A 24,053-nucleotide genomic window follows, 5' to 3' on the forward strand; every position below is an offset into this window, starting at 1 on the left:
TTTTTTTTAGATTATGTCTCTCACACTGGACATGCACCTCTCATTGAAAACAATTGAAAACGCTAGCCAGCACCATGAAGAAACGCTTTGGTGGACACATGGCCTAACAGGGAATATAGGCTACAGAAAAATAATAAAGTTATCAAATAGTCAGCTCTGCAAAAAATTATGAACTAAATATAGATTAATCCTTATTAAAGCTACAGAAGTTCTTTAGTCAAGAGCAGTGAGTAATTTTCAGTTAACTTTGTTTTTTGATTAACATTAACCCTCTGGGGTTCTTCGGTCATTTCTGACCCGAATTTTTTTTTGAAAGAAATGTTAAAAATCGTAGCTTCATCTGAATGGTACGAAACTTGGTGAGGGTATTGGTACTTGGTATATGGACAGAAAAAAAAATTGGGGACAGGATTGGAAAAGTCTAAGTGGTCGTAAAAAAAATAGTCACACTCGGGGCCTTCGGGTCAAAAAAGACCCCCATAGGAAATGAATGGGAAATTGGCAAAAATATGAAAATACAGAGTTTTTTGTGCATATAATCTACAAATCAGCCAGGATGCAGAAAAAAAGGACTCAACAGTGAATGGGTGAATCTCTAAAACATCAAGAGTGCAAAACAGACAAACAAAAACTCACACACACACACACACACACAGGTTCTGTAATGCACTCTAGTGGTAAAAATGTGCTATTGCGTGATAAAATGCTCACTGTGTCCACCAGATGGCACCAATCAAATAAAAAAAATGCTTTCATGAGGCCTAGGCTTGACTCTAAAATGAAATACAGCTTTAATAAAAAAAGGAAAAAATAAATAAAATAAAATTCTATTATATTCAATGGGAAAAAATGGGTCATAATTATTGCATAAATATTATTTATAAATCATAAAATTATCTCAAAACACCAAAAAAGAAAATAAAAAATATTATTGAACAAAAATATATTTCATTGATTTTACTCAATTTTTTTTTTTTTTGATTCCCGACCTCCGGGTCCTTTTAGACCCGAAGGTCCTGAGTGTGACCCATAAATGAAGAACCCCAGAGGGTTAATTACAGATATGCAGATATGACGCACTCCCAGTCATGCCGTCCCATTTTCTCACAACTGCTCTTATGACGATACTCGACAAAACATACATTTTGGCATTTAGCATAATTTTTCCAAAGTTATTGTTTGTTCAAGCACAAAAATTATAGTGTTCATGTTACTAGCGTGATTCTTTCTGTGCGCCATTGTGTGTGACAGAACATTCACAATAAGCACGTTCTCTTTTGTCGTGTTTAATGATTCAAAAGCATTTTGCACAAATAAGAGCATGATCATACATTGTAATGCTAGCCAAAGGATGACAGGAAAAACTGACGCTGTTTAATTTTAAATGTTGACAGCACTAATTCAAATAGATGAAGAAATATTCGTAAAGATTACTTCATTAACACTGCAAAATATTAACAAAATACTGTTTTAGTAGGGGAAAAAATATTTTTTAGAAGTTAAATATGAAAAAAGAAATCCGATATTCAAAAGATTTCTTGAAAGCAAAGATATATGAAATTGATCAAAAGTGAAAGACATTTATAATGTAACCAAAGATTTCTATTTCAAATAAATGCAGCTCTTGAACTCTTTATCAAAAAAATCCTGAAAAATAAATTGTCAAAACGTTCAACATTGATAAGAAATGTTTGTTGGTTTTTTGTTTGATTCTTTTAAACAAATTTAAAAACACATTTTCATTATTTATGATCTGAACGCAGTCCAGGAACATGTCTTGTACTTGGCAAAGTCACTGTAAGCGATATCCATAAGGTCTAGATATGCAGAAAGAGATGTTTACATTTAGAGCATTAACACTGTAACAAACGTTGTTATAATGACAGTTTAGAGCCAGATTAGTGTGTTTAGGTTACACCAGCGAGGAGGAAGTTTTTGACATGTAGGCTTGACTAGTTGTTTCCTAAACAGACCGATATAGTCTGTCCTGCCGAGAATCCCTCAGCCATGACCGTAGCGTTATCAGAGATAGGAAGTGGAAGTGTTATTGTTAAGAGCCAGCATCTGGGTGGTCGGCCGACACATGAGCACATCACACGCGTTCAAACAAAAGAGATCTGCAGAGATACGATACGCTGCAGATGAACACAAACAAAGCTACCGAGGGTTTATATAGTGTTGTTGAACATAAAGGCGACATTCAAAGGAGGCCAAAGCAAACAATACACACCTGCGCAATATTACCACAGTGCAAACACAAATTAGCCTATATTATAGATCTTCACGATTTGCTAAAGTATACACACTTTAGACGGAACCAGCCGAGCGAGAACAAGTCCGTTGAGACATACATGCTTCAGGCCCGATACTATGGCACAAGGCCAGATCAGACCTGTCCAAACTGCAGGAATGCTTCGCTCCACCCAAGAAATGACCTGAAAATAGAGCGCTAGCCAGAAAGGATGAGCCGAGTTCCTTGTCAATGCAGCCAGCATTTATAGTCTGTTGGGTTGTTTTGAAGTCTGGAGTCAAGACCGTCGACGGCACGCGGTCTCGGCCCAGACCCACTTGTTGATTCTTCTCTGCATTTCTGAAATGATTCGGCTAACCGTTTGTTTTAGTCTTGAGTCACACAAGATCTTTGAGTTGTTGATCCAAAAGAAGTTCACCAAGAAAGAAAACAGAAAAGAAAATTGTGTCGATATCCTCATGTTCATTTAAACCTTTTTTTTCCTCCGTGAAATGTGAAATCTCCGTGAAAACAGGAGATATTCTGAGAAATGTGCTGATCGCTCTTTTCCATGCAACTACAATGGATGGGGAGTTGAGCTTTAAACAAAACATGAAAGCACTATAAGTGATTCATATGACTCATTTGAAGTTTTTTGAAGACAATTAACGGTCCAAATGTAACCAGCTTTTCACTGAAAAATCTCAGTTTCTGCTTTAGCCTTGGCAAGTTCATATGAAATGTAACACTGTCAGATTTGTGAACAAATTATTCTTTAAAGATGGGTCTTTTCAGTGAATCAATGGCTCCTGTTCATAAAACCTGAATGAATCAATGATTTGGTCAAAATGACTCTAAAAATGATCAATTCACAACTTTGAATTTAAAGATTGAGCTTTTTTTATTATCTTCTTTTAAATTAGTGATGTCCCATTCAAGTTTTTTTTTTTTGTGACCCTGATTTAATCTCATCATTGAATATTGTCATTGAATCTTGAGTCATTGAATATAGAGTATCTGCTGATACAGTCCCAATCTGATATTTGCATTTTCTTAGTGCATTATACACACTTCAAGTACATTAACGCTATAATAATCAGTCCAATGTATACATGGTCGTGCTGACAGTTCATACAGTCAAACCAAAAATTATTCAGACACCAGATATATTTTTTTACTAGTGGGTGCAGGACACTATAGTTCATTTATGCAAGTGAGGACGGCAACGTTTTTTCTTTAATTGTTGCTAATGCAACCTTTTACACCACAGACTGAACAAAATTAAGCATTGCTTCATTTTGGGTATTACCATTGGGTACTATCTAATTGTGTACTTACATTTAACTGCTGACAGCTGATTGGTTGATTGTAATCCATTACACACCTTTCTATCAAAGTTATCTGACATTATTATCAAGATGAATTTGTTCTGAAACCGTTTAATTTTGAGTTCTTGCCATATTTTATTACCATGTTCCAAACTATAGTGAATAAACTGTGATAATGTGAGAAAATGTTCAAGGTCTGAATACATTTTGGTTTGACAGTGTATGTGGTGTGTGCAACATCGTCCAGCATGACCGGTTTGGCGGAGGGTCAGTAATGGTCTGGGCAGAAATATCCTTGGAGGGAAACTGCTTACTTGGCCACAATACTGATTCTTCAAATCCCTACTCCTAGTCATAGAAACGGAATGATTATTAATGAATGTTTCCAATGTCAGATTAGTGAATAAATAATCATTTATGGATCAATCTTTTTAATGGATCAATTGTGCCTGATGATCATAAAGCCTAAATAATTTGTGAATGATTCAATGATTGAATCTTTCCAATCATTCTTTACAGATGGACCTTATCAAGTAATCAATTGCTCCTGTTCATAAAACCCAAATGACTACGAATGACTGAATCTGAATCATTCAGAATAAATCATTTAGTTTTTGATTTACTTACTGAAAAAGCTTTTTATATTAAATATATTTGGTTTTATCTTTAATATGGAATAAAAAACAATTTTCGATAATCAGCGCGGACATTTTCCCATTGAGTCATCAGAAAATTGTTTCCAGTTTATTGCTCAGCTATCATTTTGGATAAGAGCTGGAAGTCTGGATTTGCTCGAGTCTCAAAACACAAATGAAACCAAATCCATCCACATCAGACTGGATCTGATAGCAGCCTGCGTTCACCTCTCACTCTCAAGAGGCTCCTCCCGATGAAGGAAGACACAACTACAGCCAGACATGAATAAACAGATGCAAACAAACATGACTAACCAGAAAGGCAGTCGATGACGCAATAAAACAGGGAGATTGACCGTTTGGCTTGAGATTATCGGTCTCCTTAGAGGAAGAACATTTCGGTTTCTGTTAAGTTTTTAACAATAGTCAGTAAATCTATCAAAATTAGTCAAAACATCACGATTCAGTTAATACTCATTTTATTCCTCAGACAGAGGTTGCCCATTCAGAGCTCAAGAGCCAGGGCTGTTTCAATTTTGACATCAACTTTGTCTCAAATGTTTTCTCCTAAAAATCACAAATAAGAGAATTGTTAGCATTCAGCAAATGTATAGAGAGCTATACTGTGAATAGCACAGCTAAAATAATTTAATGGGAATTGATTTTAAATTTTTTAGCACATTAAAATCTTTAATGAAACTCTAGAGGGCACAAAAATGTGGGATTACTGGAGTGTTTATTGTCCAAAGAAAAGTCTATATTCGCTCTCATTCATCTCTTTACTGTATATGAGAGGAAATTGAGTCATAAGAGATTTTATTTTTGATTTTACTATGGGCAAAAATAATAATAATAATAATAATAATAATAATAATAATAATAATAATAATAATAATAAAATAAAGTGATAATGATAAAATTTAAAAATTGATTCTCATTTTAAGAAAGAAAATATTAAGTGAGGTTTACATTTAAAACAAGGGTCAATAGGGTAAATTATACTATGTGTATTTTCTATACAACATTATTATTATTATTATTATTATTATTATTATTATTAATAATAATAATAATAATTTACATACAATAACATCTTGAAGTGATAATTCAAACCCCATGATTTACACGCTCTTAAGCCATCCTAGGTGTATCCACCTTATTTAACACGGAAGTAAGCTGTTTTCTGTAAATGTGTGTGACTTCCGATTCATAAGACCTCATAAGGAAATAACAAGAAGAATATCAAAATGCAGTAAACTGTAAAACTATTTACACTACAAAGCACTGTGTTTATACAGTGGTGGTCAAAATAGTTGGCACCCCTGGTAAATGATCAAATATGGCTGTAAAAATAAATCTGCATTGTTTATCCTATGTAAAATTCACAAAAATCTAACCTTTAGATGACGTATTCTTCCACAGGAGTATAAATATGAGGAAACACTAAGGCCAAATTGCCTTAGTCATTTATCAAAGTAAAACCACAGAATATAGTTCGATGTGCAGCAAAGGGATTGTTGAGCTTCACAAAAGAGAAATTGTCCGTAGGAAAAATAGCTAAAACGTTGAAAATTTCCATTTCCACCATCAGGGAAATAATTAAGAAGTTCCAATCAACTAAAGATGTTATGAATCTGCCTGAAAGAAGATGTGTGTGTATCGTCCAAATGCCGTGAAGAGGAAAGTTTGAGTGGCCAAAGACTCTCTAAGGATCACAGAGGGAAAAATCACAGAGATTAGTTGAGTCTTGGGGTCAGAAAGCCTTTAAAATAAAAATAATATTAATAATAATAATAATAATCAAACAACTCCTACATCACCACATGTTGTTTGGGAGGTATTTAAGATAAACCCTCCTCGCTCATCCAGAAACACACTCCAGCATATTCAGTTTGAGACACAACTGGAAAGTCAAAATGACCTGGTTCTGTGGTCAGATTAAACTATAAAAAGAGCTTTTTGGCAGCAAATCCAGCAGATGTGTTTGGTGCAAACATGGATAAAAAGTACCCCATTCCCACGTTTAAATATACCGCTGGATCTTTAATGTTGTGGGCCTATTTTTTGCTGGAGGTCCTGGACATCTTGTTCAGATACATGGTATCGTGGATTCTACAAGATTCCAACAGATAAAAAAAAAATCAAAACCTGACGGACTCTGCTAGAAATCTTATAATTGGCTCTTCCATCAGGACAGTGATCCAAAACAAACATCAAAATCAACACACAAATGTGTCACTGAGCACAAAATGAAGCTTCTGCCATGGTCATTCTAGTTCATTGACCTGAACCCTATAGAAAATGATTGATGAACTGAAGAGAAGAAGCGCCAACACAGATCTGTGAATCTGAAGGATCTGGAGAGATTCAGTATGGAGGAATGGTCTCTGATCTCTGGTCAGGTGTTCTCCAAACTCATCAGACATTATAGGAGAAGACTCAAGCTGCTTTCTTGGCAATAAGAGGTTGCAAAAATAATTTAATAAAAGGGTGCCATTAATTGTGGCCAACGTGATTCAGGGAAAAAAGCATTTATTTTTATAATGTGATCTACCCTGCATTTTCAAATATTTTACTTCAATAAAAGGTTCGATTTTTGTGATTTTTTTTTATAAAATATCAAAAGGATAAACAATGCAGATTAATTTTTCAAAGCTATATTTGCTCATCTTTACCAGGGGTGCCAACTATTTTGACCACCACTGTAGATGCCACCACTGTAGTCCAGATGCTTTGCTCAGGGGCAATGATCAGTGTTTCAGTCTTAGCTGAATTCAGGAGTAAAAAGTTATCATTTAGCCACTGCTTGATACTGCTCAGACAGCTGATTAAAGAAGACAGTTTATGTAACTCAGTAGGATTGAAAGAGCAGTACAACTGAATGTCATCTGCATACAGGTGATAGGAAACATCAGTAAACTGGCCAATTATCTGTCCTAGCGGCAGTATGTACAGCAGGAAAAGAATCGGTCCCAGGACAGAACCCTGAGGTACACCACTCAATAAATCTGCAGTATCTGACATGATCTGATTAATAAAGACACTAAAACTTCTACCAGGAAGGTAAAAGGTAAACCATTTTATAGCTGATTCAGATATCCTTACTAGATCCTAGAGATGGGCAACAGTGGTCGAGTACTCGAACGTGACAGCGATGATCGATCATGAAAACGATGATCGCCCTGACTTTAAAAAATATATTTGTATATTTCTCTGATAAGTTATAGCTGCATTTTTGGCGGTAACTGAGGTCTGATTGGTTAGCATTAGACAGTACGCCTTCCAGACCCCGAAATAAAGTGAAACTGATGCGCAGTGATGCCTGAAGCACTGCGAATGATCATGAAATACAGTGCAAGATGTACAGTGCCAATCTCTCACATACACAGCATTAAAATGAGAACATGATTGTAATAGAATGTTGTATTCTCTGTGCTTTAGTTCCCCGTTTATCAGCGCGCACTGTTAAAGGAAATCCACAACGAGAGTCAGAGCGTGGTCAAGTTCATCTGCGCATCCGTGTCCTTTTCCACAGATGCAAGTTGTAAGATTACTTGTTTAATAGTTGATTATATGTTGTCTATATCTGATTAATCTCATATAGGACACCGTTTGGTTGAGTTTAATAACCAGCTAGCAAAGCGCTGCCGTTATTTCGGCTGGTGTTCATTCTCTTCAGCTTCAGCTCAAATGCAAACAGCCCGACATTATCAACTCTGGGTTATTTGAGACGGTCATATAATTTTTAGATAGGCTATTTGTTTTTCAAAATCATTGATGATATTAATAATGCAGCAGTGTTACCCATTTTTTAACAATAGTTCTGTTTTAAAGTTTCTCATGGATTCGAAAATGCGCAGTGATGCTGTAATCACTTTGATCATGAAAAATTATGTGCAGCGCCAATCTGTCATGTAGGCTACACAGAATTATACTAAGAACACAATTATAGTGTTGTACATGATCTGTGGTTTCGTTGCCCGTGTATTAGTGTTGTTGTGCTAGCATGGCCAAGTTCTCATGCGCATTTGCGTCCTTTTGGGCAGATGTAAATTGTAATAGGCATATCTGATTAATCTCATATAGGATGCGTTTGACGGAGTTTATTAATTCTCTAGCAAAGCTCTGTGTGGTGGTGTATTCACAGTTTCAGCTCAAATACAATGCCAGATATCATTGACTGGGTTATTTGAGACGGTTATTTCGTTTCTTTTTCAAAGACATTTATGCATCAATCTAGCAGTTGTTTTTTTATAGTTATATGGTCATATTGGCATAGACATGTTTTTGTCAGCATCAATTTTCGTAACAGTCTTAAAATAGTTTCATATCTCCATGACGGAGACGCCCCGTCCCCTGCACAACCCCGGCCACGTTTAATCGATTATGAGACCTATCTATGATCGAAAGTCTATTGATCAAAATATTATGATCAATAGTGTCAAAGGCAGATGTAAGGTCCAGTAAAACTAACACTGTATGCTTCCCAGAATCAGCTGACATCAAAATATCACTCGAGACTTTAATTAATGCAGTTTCCATAGAATGGTTTTTATGAAAACCTAACTGATATTTATCAAAAATATAATTTATCTTTAAAGGTCCCATGGCATGGCTTGTTTTATTGTTTTACAATGTCTCCTGGGGTGTACTTATATTGATAGTATGGTTTATACATAAAAAAAAATCTAAATTTGGAAATAAAAGGCCTTTTTTCTATACTGATATTAGCCCTCTGTTTAGAATGCTCTGTTTCTGCTGCGAGTCTTCAGTGAAAACACCCACTGTTGTGATTGGCTGACATCTTTGCATTTAAAATTAGATAACGTACGGATGGGGGCGTGGTTTAGTCAGGCGAGCAGAGGAGCTGCAACGCTGCCAGTCGAGAGAGAGACAGAGAGAAACGGAGCTGGAGAAAGATTGCTGAGGAAGTGTTATTGTACCGAGTTTTTGAGAGCGCAAGTTTATTTCGTTTGTATCTGAGAGCTCTGAATAAACACGAGTGAACTTTGCAACGCTATTTCTCTAAAAAAAAATGCTTTCACCCCAGCTAACAGCAAACACGGCATCGTCATGAATGTTTATCTGAGAGCTCCGAATAAACACGAGTTAACTTTGCAATGTTATTTTCCTCACAAAATGCTTTCACCACAGCTAACAACAAACACGACATCGACATGAATCAGTAAGAGCTTCTGTTGAGCATAATGAGCAGCGTCATTCAAACGTGTGATTGACTGGTCCGATCATTATAGTGTTCTGTGATCGCTCTCTGTAGTGTAATCATTTAAATAACAGATTTGTTTCATGCTGCTAACAGAAACGACGTGAAGTTGATGGTTTTAGTCACTGGCTTGATTCACTGATGCATCAAGATGGCCGGCGGCGGGACTGACAGTTTTAAACAATTTAGAAAGAAAGTCTGTGTAAACTTGAATGATTAGCTACACATCAGAACTCACTGATCCCAGATCAGGCATTAATGAACACTGTTACTCACTGCTGTTGAATTCGTATGGTAAAGCCTGCTGCTGACATCCACTGATAAAACTGACTCCTTTCTCTATTAATTCTCTGGGCGGGCAAAGCAGAGGAAGGGGCGGTAACCTTTCCTGATGACGTCATAACAGGAGAATTCAAGATCAGCTCGTCTGAGCTCTCATTTTCTCAAAGGCGGAGAAAGACAGCCTGAACTCGTTTTATACTGATCAAAATTTCTAGCGACTTGGGGACAACATTCAGGCTAGGGGAACTCGTATTAATGTTGAAAAACCTCATGGGACCTTTAAGAGAGCAGTAAGGTGCTCTGCTACCACTTTCTCAAGAATCTTAGCCATAAATTGGATATAGGCCTATAATTCATTGGTTTAAATGGGTCTAGACTTGGCTTTTTAAGAACAGGTTCAGCAAACGCATTCTTAAAAAAGTTGGAAACACACCAGTTAAAAGAGATGAAATTGATAATTTCTACAACACAGGGGCCAATTCCATCAAAAATCTGCCTAAACAGCATAGTTGGGAGAACATCACTGTGACAGGAAAAAGGTTTCAGCTTATCTAGCAGAGTGGTGACCTCATGTAATGTCACTAATTTAAAGGAGAAACACGGATGCGAAGGAGCCAAGATACATGCCTTGATACAGGCAGGTCGAGATAAGATACTAATATCCCTAATCTTCTCAACAAGGAAGTTAAGGAATACATTACTGTCTGATGGAGAGGAAACTGCAATTGGAGGGACAGATGGCGAAACAATAGAATTAATGGTCTCAAACAAGAATTTGGGGTTTTTCTTATTAGAGGTTATTAGCTGAGAAGTATTTAATTCTAGCACTTTTCAGAAGTTCTTTTAGGGAAACAGTTAATTCCCTAAGACAGAGCCTGTGAACTTCGAGTTTAGTTGTTTTCCGTAAGCGCTCTATTTTCCGACGTTTACTTCTACAACTGGCTAAACATTGACTGTTAAAAGACTCAGCATACACATTTGCATTACTGACACCCTTTAGTCGTCATGGATCAAACAAAATAGAAAACTTCTCAGCAACATCCTGGTTAATAACTCTCCTTTCAGCCTTAATTCTCGGGGGCGAAGGGTCCCGGGGTAAATTTAGGTTAAAAAAAACACAACTATGAGCACTCATATGTACATCCTCCACACACACACACATTTACTATCTCTAGACCTAATGAGAAAACAAGGTCCAGGGTGTGCCCCTTTAAATGTGTAGGTCCTGAGACATGTTGCATAAAGTCAAGAGTCAGTAATGGATAAGAGGTCTGTAGCTGCAATACATGAGATATCATTAATATGAAGATTAAAATCTCCAATAATTAAAACTTTCTCCAGCTTGATTACAAAGGATAAAAAGTCAGTAAAATCAGTAGGGAAGATGCATGCCGGGGCTGAGTGGCAGAAGAGCTGCTGCGTGACTGGAGTTAGTGGAGGAAAACACGAGTAGAGCAAACGATCCTTACAACTTACCAAAGATTCAGTGATCCATGGATAATGATATGCAGACAGCAATCGTGTTTACCTGACATTTTTAGGAGCCTCATTTCGACAAGAATGTTTATAACTATCATTCATCACATTTTTCAAGTGAATCCCGCATGTATATGTGGATGGGTCCGTGTTTTGAAGCGTGTAGTGGTGGTGATATACTTTATATTCACTAAAAGCTGTCCCTCATTCAATAAACGCAATCTCACAAAGTTCCGCAGTGACGTTGGTATACAATGAATCTCTTATTTTCACAATGCCTGCACTTACAGAGGATTGCTGCGCATGTTTAACTGAACTCAGCGCCTGGACAAACGTTCGAGCGGTGAGTGATTCCAAATTCAACACCTGTGATTGGCCAATTCCGTTGTAGAAGTCTACAAACATGTCTGTGATTGGCTATATTACTCACCGAGGCGAAAACACGTTGGAAATGTAATCATTTGACGAGTGCAAATACAGATACACACTGGATCTTTTGCTAGCTCCTTTTCGCTGATAATATGCAATTATTACGAATTCTTACAGAGGATTTCAGATCACAGACGAGCAGTTATGGGCAGCGTTTCACTCTAAAAGCAGAAGCTGCAGCAGGTGGCATTGGTTAGAGTGAGAAAATTATACGCTATTATCAAGTCCGTCTCAAGACTTCTTTTTTCAGGAAATCCCTTATGTGAAGCTAATGCTTTAGGACAAATAAACAGAAGATAGAAACGCTTTGATTAAACATGACGACAATAAACATGACTGCAGCAAAATATGGTGTATTTGAGTTCTTCAAGCCGTCTAGGGTATTTTCATAATAATAAAGTGTGTTATAATGCAGTGCTGATTGACATAGACTCAATCACTGTATTGAATACTAATGCATCGTCTGCCTCACTCTGTGATGAGAAGCCACATCAGCTCACAAACACTCGACTGATGATATGAAGTAAGGTAAAACATGTTATTAAACATTTTTTTTTTGTTGAACAGTTTTATGAACGCTTCACTGGTTTGTGAAGATATTTGACTCCGGCTGCTGTTCAAACGTTCAGCGTACGTTATAACCGACTCAAGCAAGCAGTCTTTCCGATGGAGCAGCGTTTACTCCTGATCACAGAGCCACTCTTCGCTAACACACTGCAGCCTTTAAGCTTTCATAATAACATGTCCTCCAACCAATATGCCTATATAGATCATTTGTCACTTCCTTGAAATACCCATATGAGCATTTACTAAAGTTGCGCCCATATCGACAAAATTTTTTAATTAAGTACGATGCACAGGAGCGTTTTCTAAAGTTTTCCTCCTATTGACAGCAGGACACTTTCATTTAAAAGCATTTCTCCCTTTTATCTGCTTAATATTTCAGGTTTTGCATGGCTCAATTGGTAAAGCATTGCACAACATGTGATCATGCGATCGTGAGTTCGATCCCAGGGAACACATGCTCATAAAGTGTGTATGCACTATAAATCACTGGGTAGGTTTAGGGATGGCTGGGTGTAGTTGTAAATTAAAAACAATATTTTTGCTAAATGGAAACAGGACAAATGGTGGTAAAAAGTCCAGACATTAAAATTGCATTAAAATGAACAAACATTTTGGTTGGTAAAGACAGTCATACGTCAGTTTATGACGTCAGACGTAACGCGACACTCTCATTAAGCTTACGCCAGCTAGAGGGCACATGACTTTAAAACGTAAATATAGGTCGTAATAAGGTGCTTGAAAAACGACCTATAGAGTCGTATTTTATTAGAGGACAGGTTGTTTCATAATCGCACATTACCCAAATCGCGATTGTGGTTCGATTTCGATTAATCGTGCAGCCCTAGTCTGGCTTAAGACCTGCATGGATTTAATTACCTCAGCTGTATACGTTTGTTCAATAAAGACATATTCGACTGTGTTTACCTGAATATTTGCCAGCCCGTGCATTTTTACATATGTTTGACCATTCAAACCCAAACAATAATCCCCTAAAGAACTAAATCGCAACCGCATGTTGTCTGTAAGGCGTGTGCGCGCGCTTCAGGTCAGAATCCGACAGTATGAGCCCGTCCCACAACGCTCCTTTTCTTCTTATGCCCGCATATTTCTGTTGCTTCCTTTGTCATGCACTGCGTGTATATATTTAACTCTTCTACTTCCAATGTTTAGCAAACGGTGGAAGCAGAGCTCTGCACACACGTTCTGACACCTTCTGTCACACATCAACGCAAATTAAGAAATACAGCTCATTTTGGCGCTGTCCTCCTTAAAGTACCAGTACTAATAAAATTCCATATCGTACCGTTTGAAATAGCAGGGTATCGCAATACTTTTCTAGTACTGATATATCGTGCAACATTACCCAAGTGCACCTGCACCATGTGATTCAGATCTTTAAAATAGGGCCCAATGTGTTACTAGCCGATTGTTTGTAATTAAGTATTTACTATGCATTTTTAAGTGTTACTTGTTTATACAGCAACTCTTTTCAGTGTTGGTTCACGCATGCCGTAGGCAGTTAATTGAAACCTTAGAATGAGAAATTACCATTTATTTTGATATTTTATGGGACCACACTAATGGAAGGCCTTATCTGGAAATGTTACATGCTCCACTATAGACTGCAAATCCTACTGTATATCAACACAGATTACAGACGACACTCAGCGTGCCTGTGGGTGATATAAGACAGAACAACACCAGACAGTACATGAGCGAAGTTGAGTCCTTGACAGTGCATTAACGTACCTGCTGCTCCATGCCAAAAACATCATTTGAAATCCTATTTTTTAATGTTACGGTACTTTGGGCCAAATCCCATGAGTAACTCACAACACTTTCCCCTTGTCATTAGCCCACATAGTGAAGACAGGTACATAAAGAGCAGAAAATACCACATTTCATCTCCCCTGCATTATGCCTATACGATGAAGCATTGATTCAACATGGCCATCCGCCAACTCACTCAGCTCTGCCATGGCTTGTGACGAACCAACAAGGATGTGAATGTGTGACTGTTGAATTCTGGCAGCGTTCATATGTACCTGTCACTGCAGCGTTGGACGCTTTTTCTCTATTCGGTAGACAGTTGCATCTACATTCACCTCAACGCTGTGCTTTTCGGACTGCTTAATTGACTCCAGACATCATGAGAAAGCCAGTTTAATCTCCAAGGGAAGCAGGTGGACTGCACAGCTGTACTGGGCCAAGAAACCAGGAAGTCCAGGAAATGCCTGATGAACACAACAAGCCAGAGGAAAGAAAAAAAAAATCACAAATAAGAACTCTTATATCTCAATTGGGTCTCCAAAAGAGCCATGTGATTATAAGGAGAAGAAAATGGAGACTTGGAATCAAAATTGCCCTTATTTATTTCCTTGCTACACATTCCTGTGGCCTGATTTATTAATGTTATGTAGATTTCCCAGAAGCACACATTAGGATATACAGGAGAAGAAAAAACGTTCCGCAAACGGCAATGAAAATGGAGAGGACTTCTGGTCCCGATTCCTTGTAATGGTTCCATTAATGATTTTAGTACTTTTGACGAGTTTCTTTTTTTTTTTTTTTTTTTTGGCAATTGACTTTTCACATTCTTTTATAAACAATGTAAATCTATTTCAAAAACTGCCTCTAATTATATAATAAATAAAACTACTAAACCATTTGAAACATGATACCATATGTCAATCATTCACTGAACAAGTCATTTGTTCAGGCATTGTACTACACTTGTCATGCTGTGTTTTGATTCCCTAAAAAGTGTAATTTCATACTAGGGATGTGCACGAGTATTTGGACGGGAAAGTGACGATCGATCCTCAGCATTTTGGGTGTTACCTGAGATCTGCCCGGCGAAATAAAGTGAAACTCTGGATTTGAAAGCATGCAGTGAAGCCTGGAATCACTTTGATCATGAAAATACAGTTAAGTACAAGATGCGCAGCACCAATCTGCCATTCATAACATTATAATGAGAACATTACAGTGATAATGTAATAGAATGCTGGTAATTCTTTGTGCTTTGGTTGCCTGTGTTTCAGTGTTATTACAGGAAGAGCACATCCACAAAGGGAGTTACACATTCAGGCAAGCACGGTCAAGTCCACATGCGCATTCGCATCCCTTTGTGTAGATGTAAGTTGTAATGTTACTTTTCGTTGTTTGGTTGAGTTTATTAACCCGCTAACAAAGCCCATCAGCCCATCAGCCCACCAGTGTTCATGCATTTTTCATTTTCAGCTCAAATGCAATGCCTGACATAATTGAATATGATTGGGCATCCCTAAGCGTTACCAATGAAGTATGAATTAGGGATGGGCATTTTTGTTAAAGGGATAGTTCAAATGAAAATTTGATGTTTATCTGCTTACTCCAAAATGTAGGTGTGTTTGTTTTTTTCGGTAGAACACTTAAGACACGACACGTGTGTGTGTGTGTGTGTGAGTGTGTGTGAGAGTGTGTGAGAGAGTGAGAGAGAGTGAGTGAGTGAGTGAGTGAGTGAGTGAGTGAGTGAGTGAGTGAGAGAGAGAGAGAGAGAGAGAGAGAGAGAGAGAGAGAGAGAGAGAGAGGGAGAGAGAGAGAGAGAGAGAGAGAAAGAGAGAGAGAGAGAGAGAGAGAGAGAGAGAGATTGCGCCGGGTTTTGACCTTTTTTCGGAGGAAGTAACGGTGTTTGGAATATCAAGACATGATATTTCAAGACATCAATGCGTCGCTATGAGCCGCAGGGTTTAATATGGATTCGTATGTATGTGTTTTTTACTCTTATAGTGACTCTCATAGAAAAACACCCCAATGACATGCATTATACAAGCAACAGTTGAAGTTAAAAATCTTATTTTTGGATGTACTATCCCTTTAATATTTCATTTTGAGTCCTTATAGGTCTCAAAAATGAGTACTCTGTATGATTTTGATTCACTTAAAAAGTTGTGGTCAACCAATATAATCGCCAAGGCCCATTCATATCGGCCGATATTTGGATTTTTTTTAAATATCGGCATTAAACAATGTCACAAAAGTGGACCAAAACTGATTTTTTTTTCTTTATTATGGTGCTTCTTATCATCTGTTGATGTTATAGAAGCAAAACGTGGTGGTTGGTCGGTTTGCTATTTGTCCCACCGGGTATGGCTGGGTAAAAAGTGGCAGTGATGAGATCTGCGTTTTACCCACAGTTAAACACTTAACTCTCTCGAGGATCGCTCATGGTGTTTTAAAAATCTGCCACTCCAATTGAAAACAATTGGAAAAATACAGCAGCCACATGAAAAGACGTTTGAACACATGGCATAAGTATTTCTCTTTGGCTGATGTGTTGGAAAGGTTTTTTTATTTTGATGGCACTGAGAACGCGACTCTGAGAATGCCTGAGCACACAGTTGCTTGCTATGTCATTTCATGTCATTTTCACTGTGCTGACCTTGTCTTTATTTGAAAAAAATATGAATCCCATTGTAACTTACCAGAATACTTAGTGCCCTGTTGGTTACAGTGTTCACTTACTTTTTATTAATATTTTTTCAAATATTTTCTTTATTTGTGAAAATTACTGTAATAGGCTTAAAAATATAAACAGAGTTTGTATAACGATAACGAGTTATATACAAATATAGTACAAATATATACGAATTAGTCATTTGTTCACTTAGTACGTGGTTGGTAGCTGTTCCACATGGGCAGAAGAAAGCACTTTTGAGAATCGTTAATGAAACGGAAAGTCATGAAATCATACAATTTGGAAAATGGAACAAGTTCTGAAATAAGTTCACACCACCTGCACAATGTTGACTATGCAAATGCCCTCTTCTGGGAGTGTGCGGGAACAGGCGCCACAAGAGACCAGGTAATAAACTGAGGAAAAAGATTCAAAGCTCTGTTTTTCATTTAATTCAACAAATTTAGAACAATTTCAGATCCATGTATAGACTTAAACATTCAAATCAGACATAATCATCATCCAAAGTTTATAAAATTCCCTGTGAATTTAAGGAACAGCTCACTGGTCTGTGGACAAATCTTTTTACGGCTGTCTGTACGAGACTGATGACAGTGTGCAGCCGCATTTGTTGTAGCAGCATATACAGCACTGCACAACATTAACACAGAAATGAGCCATCTGTCCACTTAACCCCGACCCCCATCATAATGACAACTCCGTCTGTGGCCTTCCCAAGTCTGTATTTAGACCCAATCATTTGGATGCGATCTGAACAAAGCTATGAAAAGCAAGAGCAATGTAATATAATCCTTCTCTGAGAAGTTTTCTTAATAAAACTGTCCTCTGAAAAGTCATGGGACTGTTTTTAAAATCGGGCCACGGGGAAACAATTGAAGAATAGCTTTAAGTACACAGTATGAGGGTCTTGCATTAATGAATAAAGAGCACAAACCCCAAAAATAGACACATCTGTCCCATTATAGGACCCAGAACTGAGCAGATCCTTGGGTTGCTGTAGGTCAGAGTAGGAATGGAAGCTTGTTTTTATTTATTCACTCATTTACAGACACCACATACCCAGAGGGATGGCAATATCAGATGCCAAAGTTTTACTGCACTCGATAAACAGCAACACATTTGCAGCATCCAGCTGGGAATACAGCACAACACTTGGAGAAGGATCAGGGCACGTATGTGGGCACTCGAACCCACGGGTAACGCTCACATTGGAGATTGCTGTTGTATCGCATTTACAGACACTCAAAAATGATGATCCTCTTACAAGAAACCCCCATACTGAAAGATAAAGCTGGCTATATATTCATGTTTAAAGATCCATTTACTGTACAAAATATAAACGTTATAAATGTGTAAATATTCCTATTAGATTTACAAAACACCTGAGGAAAAACAAACTTATATTTTTCCTCTCATTGGTCATAATGTTATGCCTGATCAGTGATCACTGATTACATATATACACTGATCAGGCATAACATTATGACCAATGAGAGGTGAAGTCAATAACACTGATTATCTCTTCATCACAACACCTGTTGGTGGGTGGGATATATTAGGCAGCAAGTGAACATTTTGTCCTCAAAGTTAAAAGCAGGAAAAATGGGCAAGCGTAAGGATTTAAGTGAGTTTGACTAGGGCCAAATTGTGATGGCTGGACGACTGGGTCAGATAATCTCCAAAACTGCAGCTCTTGTGGGGTGTTCCGGTCTGCAGTGGTCAGTATCTGTCAAAAGTGGTTCAAGAAGGAAACAGTGGAGAACCGGTGACAGGGTCATGGGCGGCCAAGGCTCATTGACGCACGTAAGGAGCAAAGGCTTGCCTGTGTGGTCAAATCATACATATGAGCTGTAGCTCAAATTGCTCAAGAAGTTAATGCTGGTTCTGATAGAAAGGTGTCAGAATCATAGAACGTAAAAAAAAAAATGGACGATGCGACTGCATCCGTTTCCGCTGACTAGAGTAGAAGCTTTTAGCATGCGCATGGCACTGACATTTTGGGACCGAGTAGAGAGCAGGAAGTAGAGCAGGAAGTACAGACATGATATAAAAAGCCCGCCCACACTCTCACAGATGTTTATGTTGGTAAGAAATTAAGTTATGGAAATGTAGAAATTAAAGAGTTACTTCAGCGATTAGCATATGGCTTTGTATCAGTAGAAACCCTGGAGTATATTCAAATGTTTTATATGCATGCGTGTATGTTAAGCACACAACTTTTTTTACACATTTTAACACAATTTTTTAACACAGTTTTTTAACACAATTTTACAAATACATCTGCAGATTTAAAACAATTATGTACAAAAAAAAGGAAAATATATATATATTAAACAGTTATGTACACAATTGGGGATGCACCAATATGAACATTTTGGCCAATACCGATAACCGATAATTATTTTGTTGTTTTTGAAAGCCGATAAATGATAGCTATATTGGCCGATAAATGTAGATCCAAATTTTTATATAATTTTTAAGAGCCTGGTTACAAAAGCAAAAGTCTCAACAATAAAATACATGTCCCTAAGCACAAAATTATAATGTTTATTATCATTTTATTGTAGCCTATATGACAGACTTAAGTTGCACTCAACCGTATAATTCCTTATTGAAGTGATTTCAACTATATTGTATATTTAATGCGCCTCAGCTGTAAGAAATATGAAAATGAAAGAAATTGGCCTTGACATATAAACCACATTTTATTATCGGGCCGGTAATGATAACATAAAAATTAACATATACCAATATCGATAACATATACCGATACCGATATGGTTGCCCGTATATCGTGCGGCCAAAACACAAGTAGAAATGTGTTTATGAACAAAATCATATTTAATATTTTTGAAGTATGCATGTACATATACATTTTTTTCTATTGTTGTTATTCATAATTATACAAAAATAAATTAATAAAAAAAGGGAAAAGTTCATATGCAAAACACAAACATACTATTACTAAATTTTGCACGAAAGAAACTCTGTGCCAGTGCCACTACAAGTGTTCTGAGCTATAAAAGATCAACCTATGAGCAACAAAACTGTGCTGTGGGAAGGTGGAAGACCGGGAGATGAAGAGAGGAAAAAGTAGACAACCTGAGACAGAGACAGTGAGAGCCTGTTTTGAGGTCAGTTCTGGCCTGCAGGGTTTTGTCAGAGGCTTCTATCTGGGCACCAGTGTATCATCAGTCAGGGCAGACATTGCTGTTAAAAGTCATTACAGCCAGGCTGCAAATCCCATGTTCCTCAGCTGTTTGATTCCATCTGGATAGAAACCAGCTGGACAGCCCACATCATTTATCAATCGTCTAGTCTGCTGAAGAGGAAGTTCTGCTGTGCACTTGGATTTGGACTGGCTCAACAGCATGCAACAGTGTTATCAAAGAAAAACAGTGAAAAAAGAGGGAAAGATATGGCAAAAAGAGGGGCAAAAGGGGACAAAGTAAAGTAAGAATCCCATAAAGTTACAACAGAGGGGCTAGAGTCATATCTCAAGACCTGACTATCTTGACAGTGGGTCAAAAGACCTTATTTAGAGCAGCGCCATGACAGGTATGAAAGCGAGGGTGTTTTTTCAATGGTGTTCGCAGTACAAAGCTGTATAAAGCTCCTATATCATAATTTTCCACAGCTTGTGTTGTCTGGAGGTTTTTTGTCAACTAAAATATTTTTTGGAAAGATATGATCTTGGTTTCATAAGAACAGTAATCAAAAAAATATATAATAACAACCATAACATTACAACCAACTGAAGAGATGCCTATCCCTCACAGCCTCGCCTTCATTCCCATAAAAAAACACATGGTGCAGATAAGCACTCACCTAGCAATAATCCAGAACGTCCAGCAACCACATGGAAATATGCTAAAAAGCATTTATAACATCTGAAAGGCCTGTTCACACCGAGAACGATAACTATAAAGATAATGCTAAATTTATAGTTCTTAACGATATAGTTCTAAAAATGTCTCTCAATATTAATAAATAGCAGAGTTCACACCACAGCTATAACCATAATGGCACAGAGAGACAATATGGTTGGAATCCCTTTCAGAATTTTTTTTGAAACTAAATCAAAATCAGAACTGCATATTAACATCCTTCTAGCATCATTGCAGTCAGTTCTGTACAAGCCAACAGTAAACAAAATGCAAAAATATAGTTATAACAACACAGGTATGCAATGTGTAGTATATGATAATATTAGGGATCTACAACCGCATGATTCTGAACAGGGTCCGGTAAGCAATAGACCCTCACCTGAGAGTAAATCAGAACGGCTTTCGAGAAGGGCGATATGCTACAGCCCAGATCTTAGCACTCAGGAGATTGATAGTGGAGGTCAGGAAGGACAACCTGACTGCAGTCCTATGTTTCATAGACTTCAAAAAGGCATTTGATTCGATTCACTGATGTACGATGGTGAAGATCCTGAAGGCATACGGAATCCATGTACTCAGGAACAAGGGCCAGGGTGGTGACTAGGGATGTCAACGATTAATCGATGTTCGATTAATTGTCGATAAGACATTTGATCGATAAGACTTATCGATCATCGATTAAGCAGGGTCATGCGCGTGCGTGAGGAAACGGGAGGAAAAATGATGCGAGCGTGCCCGAGTTCTGTTTGGGACCATTTTACTGCTGGAGTTACTCATCATGACTGCAAGCTTGCATGTGCATTCGCAGCCTTTTGTTTTGTGCAAATGTAAGTTGTAATATTGTGTTTATATTGTGCAGGTCTATCTTTAGCTGATTTATCTCATAAGGATGCATTTGGTTAATAATTAACGTTAGAGGCGAGCGGTAGTAAAAGCGTGGCAGTGATCAGCTTCAGCGTGCAGCTCCAACAGCACTAATAATGACTATGATTGGGACTGTCATATTACACAACATTAATGAGAACACTATTGTAATAAAACATTGTGATTGTTAAGTATTTGGGTTTATTTGCCGTGTGTTTTATTGCGTTGATCCAGGAAGAGCGCATGCACAACATGAGTCACGCACTCGGACTCGCGCATGTAACTTAGTTCAAGTTCACTTGTGCATTCGCATCAGATTGTGCTGAAGTAATTTGTAATATTACATTTATTTTGTGACGTTATATATGTGATCAATCATATAGGATGCGTTTCTTTTAGTGAAATAAAACGCACTAAAAAATGGCTTCAGTCAGTGATGGCTACCGGTTTTCATTCAGTGCTTCGGCTTTAGCGCATACAGAGCAATGCATAATAACGATGATTGAGACTGTCATATTATATAACAGAAATGAGAACACTATTTTAATAAATGGTTGTAAAGTCATTGGGTGTAGGTGCCGTGTTCAGAGCGTTGTTCCAGGAAGAGCGCGTCTCCCATTCTGAATATGAATAGCAACTCAATTCAAGTTCACTTGTCCATTCGCATCATTTTGTGAAGATATATAATTTGTAATATTTTGTTAACTTTATATAAATCTGATTAATCTCATATAGGAAGCTTTTTGTTGAGTTAAATAACGTGCTAGCAAAGAGCTTTCAGTGTAACTTACCAGTGTTGATTCAGCGCATCCGCTTCAGCTCGCGCAGTTCAAACAGCAACGCACGACTAATAATAACTATGACTGGGACTGTCACATTACATAACATTAATGAAAACAATATTTTAATAAATCGTTTTGAATTAACTGGGTTTAGGTGATGTTTCAGCACGTTGCTCTTGCAAGTGCGTCCACAAATTCTGAATAACAGATCTGAGGCGGCGTTCGTGTTGTATTAGGCTACATGTTATATTTCGTTATTAAATAAGTCATTTAATTAAATTATAAATAACATCGACTAATTTTACAATCCCATAGCCCTTTGTTTAGATAAAAAAAAATCCTTCTCATTCATTTGGTGAAGAACATGGCGTTTTGAGCAGCATTGCACATAGGCCTACTGTCATGCTGTCGGCTATAAGCCACTGGTGTAGACGCATATTTCAGTATTATGGTTAACGATTAATCGATTAATTGATCGTTAATTTAAACGACGATCGATCATGGGAATTTGTGAAAATTGACATCCCTAGTGGTGATCCCAGATGGCAACAGCGAGGAGTTTGACATCATGGCTGGAGTCATGCAAGGGGACACACTAGCCCCCTTCCTCTTCATCATAGTCCTTGATTATGCGCTAAAGAAGGCAATCAGTGGGCGAGAGCAGGAACTAGGCTTCACGCTGACAACAAGGAAGTCAAGTCGACACCCGCCAGTAGTCTTGACAGACCTTGACTATGCAGATGACATCAGTCTGCTCTCCGACAACATGGAACAAGCACAGGAACTACTACACAGGGTAGAGCTAGAGTGCATCAAGGTTGGCCTTAGGATAAATGCAAAGAAAACTGAGGTCATGACCTACAACATTCCACCGGAACATCAACCTCTGATAACAGCAGGAGACGCTGTGCTGCAAGAAGTTGAGGACTTCAAATACCTGGGCGCATGGGTCAACTCAACTGAGAAAGATCTAAGTGAGGAAGGCACTTGCATGGAGGGCCCTGAACGGCATGAACAGTGTATGGAACTCCAACCTTTCCCACCAAATCAAGCTCAGCTTCTTCTACGCGACGGTAGAGTCTGTTCTCCTCTATGGCAGTGAATGCTGGCCCCTGAATCCAACCTTAGAAAAGTCCCTGGATGGGTGCTACACCAGGATGCTGCGTGCAGTGCTTAACTTCAGCAAGAGTGAGCAACCAATAAAATCCTGCATGAGGGAGTACCAAGAGTGAGCAATAAGATTGCTGTGAGGAGAATGAGACTTGCAGGACATTGCCGAAGGCATCGAGAGCTGCCAGCCAGCAAGCTGGTGCTATGGGAACCAACACATGGCCATCGGTCAAGAGGACGTCCCACGCTAACGTACAAGGACATATTCAAGAGGGATGCAGGAGCCCAGAGCACCAATGAACTGGCCAGATGCATGGAGAATCGGGATGACTGGAGGCAACGATGGAAGAGAGGACGACCTAGAGAGAGGGATGGCATCAATATGTTTGGCCAAAACCAATAATTATTCCTATTTGAAAGTCAATAACTGATATATATTTCTTACTATTTAAGTATTTCTTACTTCTAGTGCTTTTAAGTTTTTCAGGGTGGTCAATTTCCTTTGGGTCTTTGTTCTATTGTAGTTTATTTACCTACATGCTTGTAATTAGTTCATTTGTTCTTTACCACTGTTTACTTATATTACTTATTAATATAACTATGTTACCCGTGCTGGCAAAATGAGTAGGAATGTGTATGGGCTAATCATAAACTACAGGCAAAATAAGTGAAAAGTGTCAATTTTGGTTCACACAAAAATTAAAGGACAACTCCGGTGAGAAATGAACCTAGGGGTAATTAACAGATGGTTACCGAGTAGATTGTTCTCTGGGGTGCGTT

The 24,053-nt window shown here is 37.9% G+C and overlaps 1 protein-coding gene across 4 annotated transcripts in view; it reads right to left on the bottom strand.

Annotated features, from left to right (window-relative positions):
- Window positions 1-24,053, bottom strand: part of LOC137064956 (zinc finger protein 469) — a 419,911-nt gene that overhangs the window by 354,470 nt on the left and 41,388 nt on the right. For all 4 annotated transcript variants that reach the window (XR_010901582.1, XM_067436517.1, XM_067436516.1 and 1 more), the window contains one exon: window positions 14,217-14,405. The gene's annotated coding sequence lies outside the window, so the exon portion shown is untranslated. The remainder of the gene's footprint in view (window positions 1-14,216; window positions 14,406-24,053) is intronic.

This window comes from Pseudorasbora parva, chromosome 25, assembly GCF_024679245.1.
Source record: "Pseudorasbora parva isolate DD20220531a chromosome 25, ASM2467924v1, whole genome shotgun sequence".
Lineage (NCBI taxonomy): Eukaryota > Metazoa > Chordata > Actinopteri > Cypriniformes > Gobionidae > Pseudorasbora > Pseudorasbora parva.